Here is a 15,206-nt window from a genome sequence, read left to right as displayed (position 1 = left end):
AGTTTGCTGATGACACCATCATAGTTGGTCGAATCTCAGATGGCAACGAAACAGACTATAGGTGGGAGGTAGAAGACATGGAAAAATGGTGCACTGAGAACAACCTAGCTCTTAATGCCAGCAAAACCAAGGAATTCTTTATTGACTTTTTAAGGTATGTTACTTATGCCCCACTACACATTTACAGCACAGAGGTGGAACAAGTGGAGAGTGTCAAGATTCTGGGAGTGGTCATCCACAACAAGCTTTCTTGGACTCTTCATGTGGATGCACTGATTACAAAGGCCCAACAACGTTTCTTCTTCCTCAGGCAGCTGAGGAAATTTGACATGATAATGAATATCCTTGCTAACTTTTATAGGTGCACCATCAACAGTATTCTGTCTGGATGTATCACTACCTGTAATGGCAATTGTACCGCTCAAGATCGGAGATGGTTACAGAGAGTGGTGAAATTGGCCCAAACAGTCACAAAGACTAACCTCCCATCTATAGAATCCATCTACCAGGCCCATTGTTAAGGAAAGGCCATCAGCATTCTCAAAGATGCATCCCACTCTGGCAATGTTTTTCTACAACCTCTACCATCGGGGAGAAGGTACAGAAGTCTGAACACATGCACCAGCCAGTTTCACAACAGTTTCTACCCTACTGTTGTTAGAATATTGAATGGACTCACAAACTCTGAACATTCGCCCTGTACCAGTGTTTTTTGTTTTTGCCGCTGTTTACCTGTTATTTACTTATCTATGCTATTTAATTCTGTGATCTGCCTGTATTGTTCACAAGACAAAGCTTTACACTGTGCCTCGGTACACGTGACAATAAATTCAATTCAATTCAAAGATAGTACTACTAACAATAATTACAAAACAGCAATCGACACATTGCCACAGTAACAGAAAAATATCCTGGAACCAATTTACCAATTCCAGACAGCATTGGCACAAAGTTAGCAAAAAGAGCATCAGGAGAAGGAATGGGATTTCATTTGAATGCTATTGGCAAATTGCAGACAGTACAGTACCTGGGTGCCACCCTGCAGGTCACCTGTTGTGGATCTGCTGGAAATTATTCTGTTCCTATGCTGAGATCTGTGGCTGGCTGGGCCCGTAGTGGGGCTGGCGGTGTTGGAAGTGGGAGCAGAGGTTGCAGTCCAGGATGGGCTAGCAATGTTCACAGTATTTGTGTGGAGCCAGAATGAAAACTTCTTCATATCCTTGTTGCACAGTTATTTGACCAATACAATCAAAGCCAGGCACAAATGAGCAGAAGCTGTGAAGATACCAAATTTTGTCTTGAAAATAACACAATAGTTGTTTATTTAAGCAACAAAATCAGGCATGTACCTCCAGTATTAAACACTGCATGGGAAAAGGTTTTCAAGTGGATTTATTAATCTTTTTAATGAGTAGAATGAAGTGATTGTTTATTACTAACTATCTGGATAATTTAATAGATTTGCTGAACAAGACTGAATACATAGAGTATATAGATCACAGAGTTTGGGTTCTGGCATAGGCTTTCAAAACCCTTGAATGCCCATCAGACATTTGGGTGCATTTGTATCTTATCTGTCGGCTGGAACAGCGTCCATGTTCTTCGCAACGATGATTGCAGGCAATTTGAGAAGTGTCTGTTATCCAGGGAGAAGGGAAGACAGGTTGGAATTTACAATGGAATGGGACACAGTGCTCGTCGAATCTATGCTGTGGTGCTGCTATCTTGCCTTTCTACTGTTTTAGGATTGGCTAATGTGGGACCATGTTTCAAGTGAAACAGATCAACTGGACTTGAAACTTCAATATCTGTGTGACATCTCAATAGATCAAAAACAGGTAAGAAACTAAGAAGACCAAATGCCCAATCATTTTGTGTTCTTTTTAAGATTAAGGAGAACTCAAATAGTAATGATGCATTTCAGGGAACTTCTACAAGAGTATATGGAATACACACAGACTCATTCTCTGGAAGTGCACAGCAAAAAAAATGTCAAATGTTCTAAAGAAGAGTCATATTGGACTCAAAGTGTTAACGCTGCTTCTCTTTCCACAGCTGCTGCCAAGACTGCTGAGTTCCTCCAACATTTTGTGTGTTCACATCAAATGTTTGCTTGTAATAATTTCCCTTTACAATTTAATTTGCTTAACTTTGTTAACTTATTTCCCTTTTAATATTTAGGTGATGTGTGTTATTATTGCAGCGATAATTTTACATTTCAGTACCAGTATTATTGTAATTATATTGCAAACTCCTACAATACATTGTAAATATATTTTAAACTCCTTTGCTTGTCGTAGTAGCAGTTAAATTCTTGTCACTGGCTATATTCATGCTTTAGGGACACTATCCCATCTCTTCATCTATGGTTCTGGGATGATTTCATCTTGAAATCTGTGACTGAATTTCTCTGTTTTAAATCAGAATCCAGACACAGGATTAATTCTCCTCAGACAAGATTTCTCAGCTTCATTCTGCATTTGACAAGGCCAGTGTTAATCATGGCTGTCTGAATTGCATTGCACTTTGAGGCAAGGGTATTTTCTTAATAAGAAACCCTGCTGCGCACCTTTGTAGGGAGATGTAATTGTCTTCATCAACATGTTAGAATGTCTATCAAGAAGCTGTATTGAAGCTTTCCAGCTGGTATTTCTTAAAATAGTTATTTCTGCTGTGTGCACTCCCTTGTTTTGTTTTTGACAGAAATGGCAGACTTTTGTAATTTACTGAGTAGAAGCAGAGATTTTGGGGATGATGTGGTTTAAGGGGTTAGGTCCAACTGTGGGTTATTCTAATATGACTGTTTACATCATCAGGATGTGATGCAATGTTGCTTATGCAAAGTGAAGCTACAATAACATGTTACAGACCTCATTTTTTGATCAGTTTTGGACACCTGATTTCTGACACTGATGAGACAACACACTTACTTGCTTCTAGCTTTTTATTCTGAGGATCTTCTGATGGAGCATCCTTTAGAAATTACTCAGTGCAAGAAAGCTTGGAGGGAGCAGTATAGAGAACCTGTGCAGAATACACATCATCTTTTTGTAACATGAGCTGCTGCATTTCCAGGAAGTAAAGTTTAAATATTCCAAAACTTCTTTGAAGGAGAAGAGAAGTGTATAAGGAGGAAATGTGAAGAGTTGGGTGGATGGGATAAGTGAATAAGACAGTCGTTAGTGGGTGAGGGATTTCAGTATATGTCATTCGGTCAGTTCTGTAGTTATAAATACTAGGAGTTACATCAGGTGTTTCCTGGTAACTATCCAGTTCACAAAGTTGAAAATGTCTGAAATCTCTGACTATAACTCAGAGAGATTTTTGAGGGCCACAGGAAGAAATTGTGTCCATCTGAAATTCAATTTCTACAGGGGGCTCGAGTTGGGACTTATGAGACCTCTTGTAGCACATCTTCTGGTGTGCATCTGGCCCTCCCCACAGTTTGGAAACTGGAAAATTTGGGTCAATATTTCCTTATCTCAGCAGACCCTGGAAACAAGATCAAAAATATTATGCATTCACTTGAGGGCCCTTAATGACTAAAAGTGCAAGAATGAATAGCAGCATTGTGCAATATATGTGGAAAAGGCAATGTAATTGGAAACTGTTAATAACATTTTAATGCTATTGCAGCTGCAATCTCAGTTAATTCTACCAATTAATTTGGAGTGGGGCAAACTTTATTTTAAGAGGTTTGCTGCAGTGACCTGTCTCTCGTCCCTGTGCAGATTGCATTTGGAAAATAGTCCAACCCTTTGCAATCTGTAAAAACATATCAATGCTAAGCTGGAGGGTTGTTTTACTGCTTTGGTAGTGCCCCTATATTTGAGCTAGGAGACCCAGATTCAAGTCCCACTTCTCCAGAAACATGTTACAACAACTTTGAGTAGATTGGTCAGAAAAGTATCTATCCATCTATCTATCTCTCTCTATATATACATATAAAATGCTATACTTTGATAAATGTTAGATCTTGGTAAAACTATAATTATTTCTTGAAGTTTCTATCCAAGATATTGGGAATGCTTAATCTTGCAATACAGTTCATGTGATCTGTATTTTAAGAATTTAGTTTTGATTTAAACAATGTAAGAACATACAGGCTATACTTGACGATAGTACTCAATATTAGATTCAGAGTATCCACAGTGACTGCACTGCAGTAGTTAGCATTGTTAAGGGGACTGCCTTCTTGGGAAGATTATAAACCAAGGCCTCTGCTCCTGTTTAGGTTCAGTGCATTATTTAAAAATTTAGCATAGAATTCTCCCAGTGCCCTGTGCCAATGTCTAGAACAGATCAACTGATTATTTATCTTTTTACAATTTATGGATTTGACTGTGCTCAAATTGGTTGTAGTCCCTACATTTGCTTCAATGGTGATTGCACTTTAAAATGTAATTCATTAGGTGTGAAATGATTGGGATGTCCTAAAGATTGATGTATTTGTGTGGGCATTTTCTATTAGCAGATTTACGGCACACATGCTGTCAGTAGCAGTTTGATAAATAAAGGATAATTGAAGTGTAACAAATTATAAGAGCATTGATAATGGATATGAAGCATATACAGGTATCTCCATTAGCAAAGATGTTACCCAATGGTCAAAGATTTATTGTATTTGTGAGAAGGTTTAGAGATGATTAAGAAATTGTTTTCACACGGGGGGGTGGAATCTAGTACCCACTGCCTCGGGGATAGTCATGGCGTTACAATTTTTTAAAAAATCTTCAATATGGACTTGAGTTATCATAACCTACATGGCTGGAGACCAGGAATAAGAATGTGGGAATAGACTGAGAGTTTGTGACCCAAACAACACAGAAATTGATAGCTTGAGTGGTATTTTTTGTTTTATAGCAACGGGAATACCTCTACTATTAAACCGAAAGGTGTGAGATCAGTGAAACTTTCCAATGTGGTTCAGGATTTAGTCTCTAGATTCCCCTGTGTGAAAGCAGTGTTTTCATCATCTAATTTCTGGTCAAATTTTACCCTTTTCTAACCGTTGGTTTAGATTTTCTTTGGTTCCTAGATGTTCTTGGTGAAGATAGACTTCTTTCCAGGTAACTGAAGTTGTAATTAATGATTAAACATTTTTTCCCAATTTTTCTTCTCCTTTACTGTCCTACAGGCTGTGACACTGCCTCCTAGGCTCCTGTCTCAAATAGGTAAAAACAATGACTGCAGATGCTGGAAACCAGATTCTGGATCAGTGGTGCTGGAAGAGCACAGCAATTCAGGCAGCATCCGAAGACAGGCAAAATCGACGTTTCGGGCAAAAGCCCTTCACCTGTCTCAAATATGCAGGTAATTGCCAAAACTTCACCCCAACGATTATTTCACAAATGTTAGTTTAAATGAAGTGTTACTAATTCATCAGCTAGTTGTGGGTATAATAAGTGAGCATGGTTACCACCTTCCTTGATGTTTCTACAATAGTATGTCTGGAACAAAATGTCTGGCTGATTTCTACTTTCCTTTAATTTGAGATCCCAATACATGTCCTGATTGGTATAGAGTCATAGAGTCAAAGAAATGTACAGCACGGAAACAGACCCTTTGGTCCAACTCGTCCATGCTGACCTGGTATCCGAAATTAATCTAGTCTCATTTGTCAGCAAGTGGCCCATATCCCTCCAAACCTTTCCTATTCATATATCCAAACAGGTGCCTTTTAAATGTTGTAATTGTACCAGCCTCCACCACTTCGTCTGGCAGCGATCAATCAGCTAGTTCAGCTCAGGTTGGAACATAAAGCTGGAATACCTGATCCACAATCACATCACACAGTCTATTACAGCACTGCAATATCACTTGGCATAGCCATCTCCTGTGAGCAGACCTGACTGCTGGCAAATTGTGCACAGTCCATTTAGCACCATCTCTGCATGAGCACACAAATGATTCTGGCACTTCAACTCATGTTTGTATTGTGGTAGTCCAGATAGACAAGGATTTTGCTATAGTTTCTTTTCTGACAGCTGGAAAATATATTTACGATAGGTAAATATCCTTATATGAAAAGCACCTGATTAACAAGGAGGTAAAATGCATAGCAGAAGGGGAACTGACTGTTAGTGAGGGAAGAGAGAGAAAATGGGTCTAAATGTCCCTTTAATAAAGACTGCCCATTCCTCAATCAATTGTCAGGATTTTTTGAAAAGGAAACTAATAGATTTTTTTAAGAATTATTCTTGGTGTGTAATCAACATCAACAAAGCTTTAGCTGTTGTGCAGCCCTCGATGCTGTAAAAGTGTTAAGATCAGTCATACAAAATTGGATGTTCTCATCTCTGATGGACATTAATAGGTTTTGAAAACAGTCCAGCACCTTTTGTAATCATTTGTCAACTCAAAATGACCAGATTCATTGAATTAAATTTCACAACTTGCTGTGATTAAATTTCATCTCATGACCTCTGAGTGAGAAATTAGATTTAATGTAGTGAAGTGTGAAGCAATTCATATTGGTAAGGCAACTAGCAATAGAAAATAAATGGTACAAATCTGAAGGAGGCACAGGAGCAAGAGAATTTGAGTGTAAATGTGCACAAACCAATGAAAATGACAGAGGAAATTAAGCTGCATTTAGTACAACACGAATTCTTTCTGGAGGATTGTCTTCAGGTTTTGGCTTTCTGCAGAATGGAGGACCCCGTTATTGATAGTTTTTTTTCTGCCACTGAATTCGTTGGGTATCTTCAAAGCGTTCTAGAGCACTGAAATGGCATCTCTAACAGACCCAGGATTCTGTGCCATACAGCAGGGCAGTAAGGACAATGGTAGTGGCTGGGTACATTTTCATTATTATCAACTCCCACCCACAGCTTCCAACCTCATATTTCGGGAACCCCACACCACCCAATTCTACCTCCTACCCAAGATCCACAAGCCTGACCACCCGGGCCGATCCATCATTTTAGCCTGCTCCTGCCCACCAAATTCATCTCCACCTACCTCGATCCTGTCCTATTGCCCCAGTCCAGGAACTCCCCACATACATCCAGGACACCATCCATACCCTCCGCCTCCTCCAAGACTTCCGTTACCCTGGCCCCCAGCGCCTCATTTTCATCATGGACATCCAGTCCCTCTGCACCTCCATCGACCATGACAAGGACCTCTAATCCCTCCGTTTCTTTCTCTCCCGACATCCTCACCAGTACCCTACCACTGACAGTCTTATTCGTTTGGCCGAACTGGCCTTCACCCTCAACAATTTCTCCTTCAAATCCTCCCACTTCCTCCAGACAAAAGGGGTAGCCATGGGCACCCGCATGGGTCCCAGCTATGCCTGTCTCTTTGTCGGTTATGTAGAACAGTCCACCTTCCAGAGTTACACCAGCAACACTCCCATCTCCATCAACGATGACCTACCCACAGCTATCTGGATTACACCTCTTCCCATCCTGCCTCCTGCAAAAATGCTCTTCCCTATTCCCAAATCCTCCACCTCCGCCGCATTTGCTTCCAGGAGGGCCAGTTCCATCACAGAACACACCAGATGGCTTCCTTTTTTAAAGACTGAAATTTTCCCTCCCACATGGTTGAAGATGCCATCCAATGCATTCTCATCCATGCCCCGCACCTCCGCCCTTGAACCCCACCTGTCCAACCGCAACAAGGACAGAACCCCCCGGGTCCTCGCCTTCCACTCCACCAATCTCCATATACATCGCTTCATCTGCCGACATTTCCGCCACCTTCAAACAGACCCCACCACCAGGGATATAGTTCCCTCCCTACCCCTATGTGCTTTCTGTAAAGACCGTTGCCTCCATGACTACCTGGTCAGGTCCATGCCCCCTAATAGCCCACTCATCCCTCCTGGCACCTTCCCTGCCACTGCAGGAATTGCAAAACCTGTGCCCACACCTCCCCCTCACCTCCGACCAAGGCTTCAAAGGAGCCTTCCACATCGATCAAAGTTTCACCTGCACTTCCACACATGTCATTTACTGTATCCGTTGCTCCCGATGCGGTCTCCTCTGCATTGGGGAGACTGGACGCCTTCTCATAGAGCACTTCAGAGAACATCTCTGGGACACCTGCACCAATCAACCCTACCGCCCATTGCTGAACACTTTAACTCCCCCTTCCACTCTGCTGAGGACATGGAGGTCTTGGGTCTCCTCCATCGCCACTCCCTTACCACCTGACTCCTGGAGGTAGAACGCCTCATCTTCCGCATCAGAACCCTTCAACCCCATGGCATCAATGTGGACTTCACCAGTTTCCTCATTTCCCTTCCCCCACCTTACCCCAGTTCCAACCTTCCAGGTCAGCACTGCCCTCATGATCTGTCCCACCTGTCAATCTTCCTTCCCACCTATCTGCTCCACCCTCCCCTCCGATCTATCACCTTTTTCCCCACCTCCATCTACCTGTTGCACTCTCAGCTACCTTCCCCTCAGTCCCACCCCCCTCCCATTTATCTTTCCACCCCAGAGGCTTCCAGCCTCATTCCTGATGAAGGGCTTTTGCCCGAAACGTTGACTTTCCTGCTCCTCAGATGCTGCCTGACCTGCTGTGCTTTTACAGCACCACTCTAATCTTGACTCTAATCTCCAGCATCTGCCGTACCCACTTTCGCCACATTTTCATTATTGTCTTCTGATTAGTGTTATGCTACTTCCAGAAATGATCATGGAACAAATGACAGAACTTACTTTCTAGAATCCACGCACCTTCATCAATAGCAGTATCCCTGGACTGTAAAGTTACCAAGGCAAGAGAACTTTTCTCCAATCTTGAGACCGGTGCCATCAAGAATGATGACTAATGCTGCAGAGCACGTGCCTGTTGGTTGAAATAGTGTCATGTTTGATACAGGAGGTCTGCTTGGGCATTCTATTAAGAAATGTCTAAGGGTAAATAACATTAAGGTGGTCCATAAAAGCAATACAAAGGCACCCTAGACAAGAGCCTGACAAACTGCAGCATTGCAAATCACCCCTTTTGGGAAAAAAAAGCCTCTGTAAGGGTTGCAATCACTGTAAATTGGATCAGCATGCTTTGAGGACCATCTGCACTAAACTCACAATGCCAAAAACATCCAGAGGTGATGTGGGCGGCACGGTGGCACAGTGGCACAGTGGTTAGCACTGCTGCCTCACAGCGCCTGAGACCCGGGTTCAATTCCCGCCTCAGGCGACTGACTGTGTGGAGTTTGCACGTTCTCCCCGTGTCTGCGTGGGTTTCCTCCGGGTGCTCCGGTTTCCTCCCACAGTCCAAAAGATGTGCAGGGTCAGGTGAATTGGCCATGCTAAATTGCCCGTAGTGTTAGGTAAGGGGTAAATGTAGGGGTATGGGTGGGTTTCGCTTCGGCGGGTCGGTGTGGACTTGTTGGGCCGAAGGGCCTGTTTCCACACTGTAATGTAATCTAATCTAATCTAAACTGCAGACATTTCCTAAAGTGCCAACAACTTTCAGTTCTGTGAACATCCATATCCAGCTTGTATTGGACTCTTCAGTCTTGATAAGACCTAAGGAACATGCTGAGGTCACTCTTAGCTTGAACATGCTTGAATAACCAGAAGTCTGCCAACCAATAAAGAATTTAGGATCTTAAACTTTATAAATAGGAGTGAGAAAGTAATAAAGAAGCTATAATAAACCTTTATAATCTCTGGTTTGGCTTAGCTGAAGCTTTATGTTCTGTTTTGCGCACTAGACTTTGGGATGGATGTGAAAGCATTTAGAGAGATCACAGAATCCCTACAATGTGGAAACAGGCCATTTGGCCCAACTACCGACACTCTGAAGAGTAACCCATCCAGACCCATCCCCTTACCCTATTACTCTACATTTACCCCTGACTAATGCACCTAACCTGAACACTATTGGCAATTTAGCATGACCAATTCACCTAATCTGCACACCTTTGGATTGTGGGAGGAAACCAGTGCACCCGGAGGAAACCTACACAGACACAGGAGAATATGCAAACTCCACACAGACAGTTGCCCGAAACTGGAATCAAACCTGGGTCTCTGGTACTGTGAGACAGCAGTGCTAACCACTGAGCCACCATGCCATATAGAACATAGAACAATACAGCACAGAACAGGCCCTTCGGCCCACGATGTTGTGCCGAACATTTGTCCTAGCTTAAGCACCCATCCATGTACCTATCCAATTGCCGCTTAAAGGTCACCAAAGATTCTGACTCTACCACTCCCACAGGCAGTGCATTCCATGCCCCCACAACTCTCTGGGTCAAGAACCAACCCCTGACATCTCCCCTATACCTTCCACCCTTCACCTTAAATTTATGTCCCCTTGTAACACTCTGTGGTACCCGGGGAAAAAGTTTCTGACTGTCTACTCTATCTATTCCTCTGATCATCTTATAAATCTCTATCAAGTCACCCCTCATCCTTCGCCGTTCCAATGAGAAAAGGCCTAGCACTCTCAACCTATCCTCGTACGACCTATTCTCCATTCCAGGCAACATCCTGGTAAATCTTCTCTGCACCTTCTCCAAAGCTTCCACGTCTTTCCTAAAGTGAGGCGACCAGAACTGCACACAGTACTCCAAATGTGGCCTAACCAAAGTCCTGTACAGTTGCAACATCACTTCACGACTCTTGAATTCAATCCCTCTGCTAATGAACGCTAATACACCATAGGCCTTCTTACAAGCTCTATCCACCTGAGTGGCAACTTTCAAAGACCTATGAACATAGACCCCAAGATCCCTCTGTTCCTCCACCTCACTAAGAACCCTACCGTTAACCCTGTATTCCGCATTCTTATTTGTCTTTCCAAAATGGACAACCTCACACTTGGCAGGGTTGAACTCCATCTGCCACACCTCAGCCCAGCTCTGCATCATATCCAAGTCACTTTGCAGCCCACAAGAGCCCTCCTCACTATCCACAACTCCACCAATCTTCGTATCATCTGCAAATTTACTGGCCCACCCTTCGACTCCCTCATCCAAGTCATTAATAAAAATTACGAACAGCAGAGGACCCAGAACTGATCCCTGCGGAACTCCACTTGTAACTGGGCTCCAGGCTGAATATTTACCATCTACCACCACTCTCTGACTTCGACCGGTTAGCCAGTTTTCTATCCAATTGGCCAAATTTCCCTCTATCCCATGCCTCCTGACTTTCCGCATAAGCCTACCATGGGGAACCTTATCAAATGCCTTACTAAAATCCATGTATACTACATCCACTGCTCTACCCTCATCCACATGCTTGGTCACCTCCTCAAAGAATTCAATCAGACTTGTAAGGTAAGACCTACCCTTCACAAATCCGTGCTGGCTGTCCCTAATCAAGTAGTGCCTTTCCAGATACTCATAAATCCTATCCCTCAGTACCCTTTCCATTACTTTGCCTACCACCGAAATAAGACTAACTGGCCTGTAATTCCCGGGGTTATCCCTATTCCCTTTTTTGATCAGGGGCACAACATTCGCCACTCTCCAGTCCCCTGGTACCACCCCCGTTGACAGTGAAGATGAAAAGATCATTGCCAACGGTACTGCAATTTCCTCTCTTGATTCCCACATAATCCTAGGATATATCCCATCAGGCCCGGGGGACTTGTCTATCCTCAAGTTGTTCAAAATGTCCAACACATCTTCCTTCCTAACATGTATCTCCTCTAGCTTTCCAGTCCGTTTCACACTCTCCTCTTCAACAATACGGTTCCTCTCATTCGTAAATACTGAAGAAAAGTACTCATTCAAGACCTCTCCTATCTCTTCCGACTCAATACACAGTCTCCCACTACTGTCCTTGATTGGACCTACCCTCGTTCTCGTCATTCTCATGTTTCTCACATATGCATAAAATGCCTTTGGGTTATCCTTGATCCTATCCACCAGAGATTTTTCATGCCCTCTCTTGGCTCTCCTAATCCCTTTCTTCAGGTCCCTTCTGGCTATCCTGTATCCCTCCACTGCTCTGTCTGAACCCTGTTTCCTCAACCTTATGTAAGCCTCCTTCTTCCTCTTTACAAGACATTCAACCTCCCTCGTCAACCAAGGTTCCCTCACACGACCATTTCTTTCCTGCCTGACTGGTACATACATATCAAGGACACGTCGTATCTGTTCCTTGAAAAAGTTCCACATTTCCACGACATCCTCCCCCGACAGCCTATGCTCCCAACTTATGCTCCTCAGATCCTGTCTTACAGCATCGTAATTACCCTTCCCCCAATTGTAAAACCTACCCTGTTGCACGCACCTATCTCCCTCCATAACCAAGGTGAAAGTCACAGAATTGTGGTCACCATCACCAAAATGTTCACCCACTAACAAGCCCATCACTTGTCCCGGTTCATTACCGAGTACCAAATCCAAAATGGCCTCCCCTCTGGTCGGACAATCTACATACTGTGTTAGAAAAGCTTCCTGGACACACTGCACAAACACCGCCCCATCCAATCTACTTGATCTAAAGAGCTTCCAATCAATATTTGGGAAGTTGAAATTGCCCATGACTACTACCCTGTGGCTTCTGCACCTTTCCAAAATCTGTTTCCCAATCTCTTTCTCCACATCTCTGCTGCTATTGGGGGGCCTATAGTAAACACCCAACAAGGTGACTGCACCTTTCCTATTTCTGACCTCAGCCCATACTACCTCTAAAGGCAGATCCCCCTCGAACTGCCTTTCTGCAGCTGTTATACCATTTCTAATTAGCAACGCCACCCCCCCTCCTTTTTTACCACCCTCCCTAATCCTACTGAAACATCTGTAACCAGGAACCTCCAACAACCGTTCCTGTCCCTCTTCTATCCACGTTTCCGTGATGGCCACAACATTGTAGTCCCAGGTACCTATCCACACCTTAAGTTCACCGACCTTATTTCTGATACTCCTTGCGTTGAAGTATACGCACTTGAACCCATCTCTGTGCCCGCAAGTATTCCCTGTCAGTGCTACCTTCTTCACAGCCTCCCCACACACTTGGACATCCTGACAAACAGCTAGCCTACTTGCTGGACTACAAGTCCGGATCCCATCCCCCTGCCAAATTAGTTTAAACCCCCCCGAAGATAGCTAGCAAACCTACCCCCCAGGATATTGGTGCCATTCTGGTTCAGGTGCAACCCGTCTTGCTTGTACAGGTCCCACCTTCCCCAGAATGCAGTCCAATTGTCCAAATACCTGAAGCCCTCCCTCCTACACCATCCTTGCAGCCACGTGTTCAACTGCACTCTCTCCCTATTCCTTGCCTCACTGTCACGTGGCATCGGCAACAACCCAGAGATGACGACTCTGTCTGTCCTAGCTTTTAGCTTCCAGCCTAACTCCCTGAGCTCTTGAATGACCTCCCCACCTCTCTTCCTACCTATGTCGTTGGTGCCAACGTGCACCACGACTTCTGGCTGCACACCCTCCCCCTTAAGGATTCTGAAGACACGGTCCGAGACGTCTTGGACCCTGGCACCCGGGAGGCAACAAACCATCCGAGAGTCTCGCCCATGCCCACAAAATCGCCTGTCCGTCCCTCTAACTAGAGAATCTCCTATAACTAGCGCTCTACTCCTCTCCCCCTTTCCCTTCTGAGTCTCAGAGCCAGACCTCACGCCACAGACCCGGTCACTGCAGCTTACCCCTGCTAGGCTGTCCCCCCCACCAGTATCCAAAGCGGTATACCTATTGTTTAGGGGAATGACTACAAGGGATCCCTGCACTGCCTGCTTCCTCCCCTTCCCACCTCTAACTGTTACCCAGCTACCTCTCTTCTCTGGCGTAACTATGTCCCTGTAGCTTCTATCTATCACCTTCTCAGCCTCTCGAATAATCCTCAGTTCATCCAACTCCAGTTCCAGTTCCCTAACTCGTTCTGTGAGGAGCAGAATCTGACTGCATTTCCTGCAGATGAAGTCGGCAGGAGTATCGGTGGTCACCCCTACCTCAAACATCCAGCAGGAGGAACATTCCACTGCCTGCACTGCCATTACTCTACACTTCGTCTCCAAAGCAAGAACACTAAGTAGCTTACCTGTGAACTTTAAAGTTAGGTTAGAGGAGGAGGATGGGAGGGAGGCCCTACTATGTAGGGCCTGGGGTCTAGAACACACCCACTCAAATATCAATCACTTACCTTCCCAACCAGCTCTGCGCTCCAACCTCACTTCCGCCCAGCTCGCGCCGCTCTCTGCTGAGAAAAGACCGTTGGCGTCGAGGTAAGTTCTTTATATATCACTTACCTTCCCGACCAGCTCTGCGCTCCAACCTCACTTCCGCCCGTGTTGAGTTAGATAACATTTGTTTACATTGTGTCTGAAACTTGCAAAATACAAAACCACAGCACAAAACTGTTCATATTGTGAATGAATGCAGGCAAGTTTTGCCAGCATTGTTCCAGGGATGTGGAGTTTCATTTATGTAGGCAGATTGGAGATGCTGGAACTGATGGCTTCAGAGAAGAAAACATTGAGAGGAGTTTTAGTCAAGGTGTTCAAAATAATGTGGAATCTCAACAATGTAAACATTTGCATTTCTACAAGGTAAAGAGCCAGAGGGCTCAGGTTTAAGCTGATTGGGAACAAAAACAATGGTGACATGAGGAAAATCTATATTTTTAATATGCAGCCAATGGCTAGGATCTGGAAAGGAATGCCTGTTAATATGGTGGAGGCAGATTCAATCAGGCCAGCATTTAATATCTATCCCAAGTTGTTCTTGAGAAGGTTGTGGTGATGTTTCTTCATGAACCATTGTACTTCATTTAAATGTAAGCAGATCCACAATGCTGTCTTCAACCTCTTTCTCTTTTAACAGGTATACCAGAGAATTTTGTTGGGATTTGCTGTTATGATTAAGCTTTGTAAGCTGCATAAATATGAAGCACAAATGTAATTATACTAAGTGGTAGTGCAATACCAGACATTAAGAAAGGCACCATGTTTTGCACTGTTCTTCATTGTAGAACACAGCTCGTTTATGATACTGCAATGCAATTAAACTGTAACCTTTAGGGAATATAGACCCAGCATTCTCAATATCTTTTAGAAGGCAGTCTCACCATCCCAGGGATTAATCTGGTGGACGTCCCTCTCTGGCAAGTATATCCTTCTTCAGATACAGCGTGCCTTGCACTTTTCGAGACTCTTGGAAGACCTTTCAAGATAATTCTTCCTCTTTCCTGGTTATTTTGACATTTGGGTGTTAAAGTGTGTCTTTTTTAACATTTGCCTTAACGAAGTAAATTCTATGTTTACAG

At 43.9% G+C, this 15,206-nt stretch overlaps 1 long non-coding RNA gene across 1 annotated transcript in view; it reads left to right on the top strand.

Annotated features, from left to right (window-relative positions):
- LOC122549298 (uncharacterized) overlaps positions 1-15,206 on the top strand; it is a 59,150-nt gene that overhangs the window by 13,798 nt on the left and 30,146 nt on the right. The window contains exon 2 of the long non-coding RNA XR_006311484.2: positions 5,138-5,313. This is a non-coding gene — a long non-coding RNA (uncharacterized LOC122549298). The remainder of the gene's footprint in view (positions 1-5,137; positions 5,314-15,206) is intronic.

Source organism: Chiloscyllium plagiosum, unplaced genomic scaffold (genome assembly GCF_037043375.1).
Source record: "Chiloscyllium plagiosum isolate Xiang-an unplaced genomic scaffold, Cpla_swu_hap1 HiC_scaffold_4, whole genome shotgun sequence".
Classification (NCBI taxonomy): Eukaryota; Metazoa; Chordata; class Chondrichthyes; order Orectolobiformes; family Hemiscylliidae; genus Chiloscyllium; species Chiloscyllium plagiosum.
This window is presented reverse-complemented; position numbering and strand designations above follow the sequence as displayed.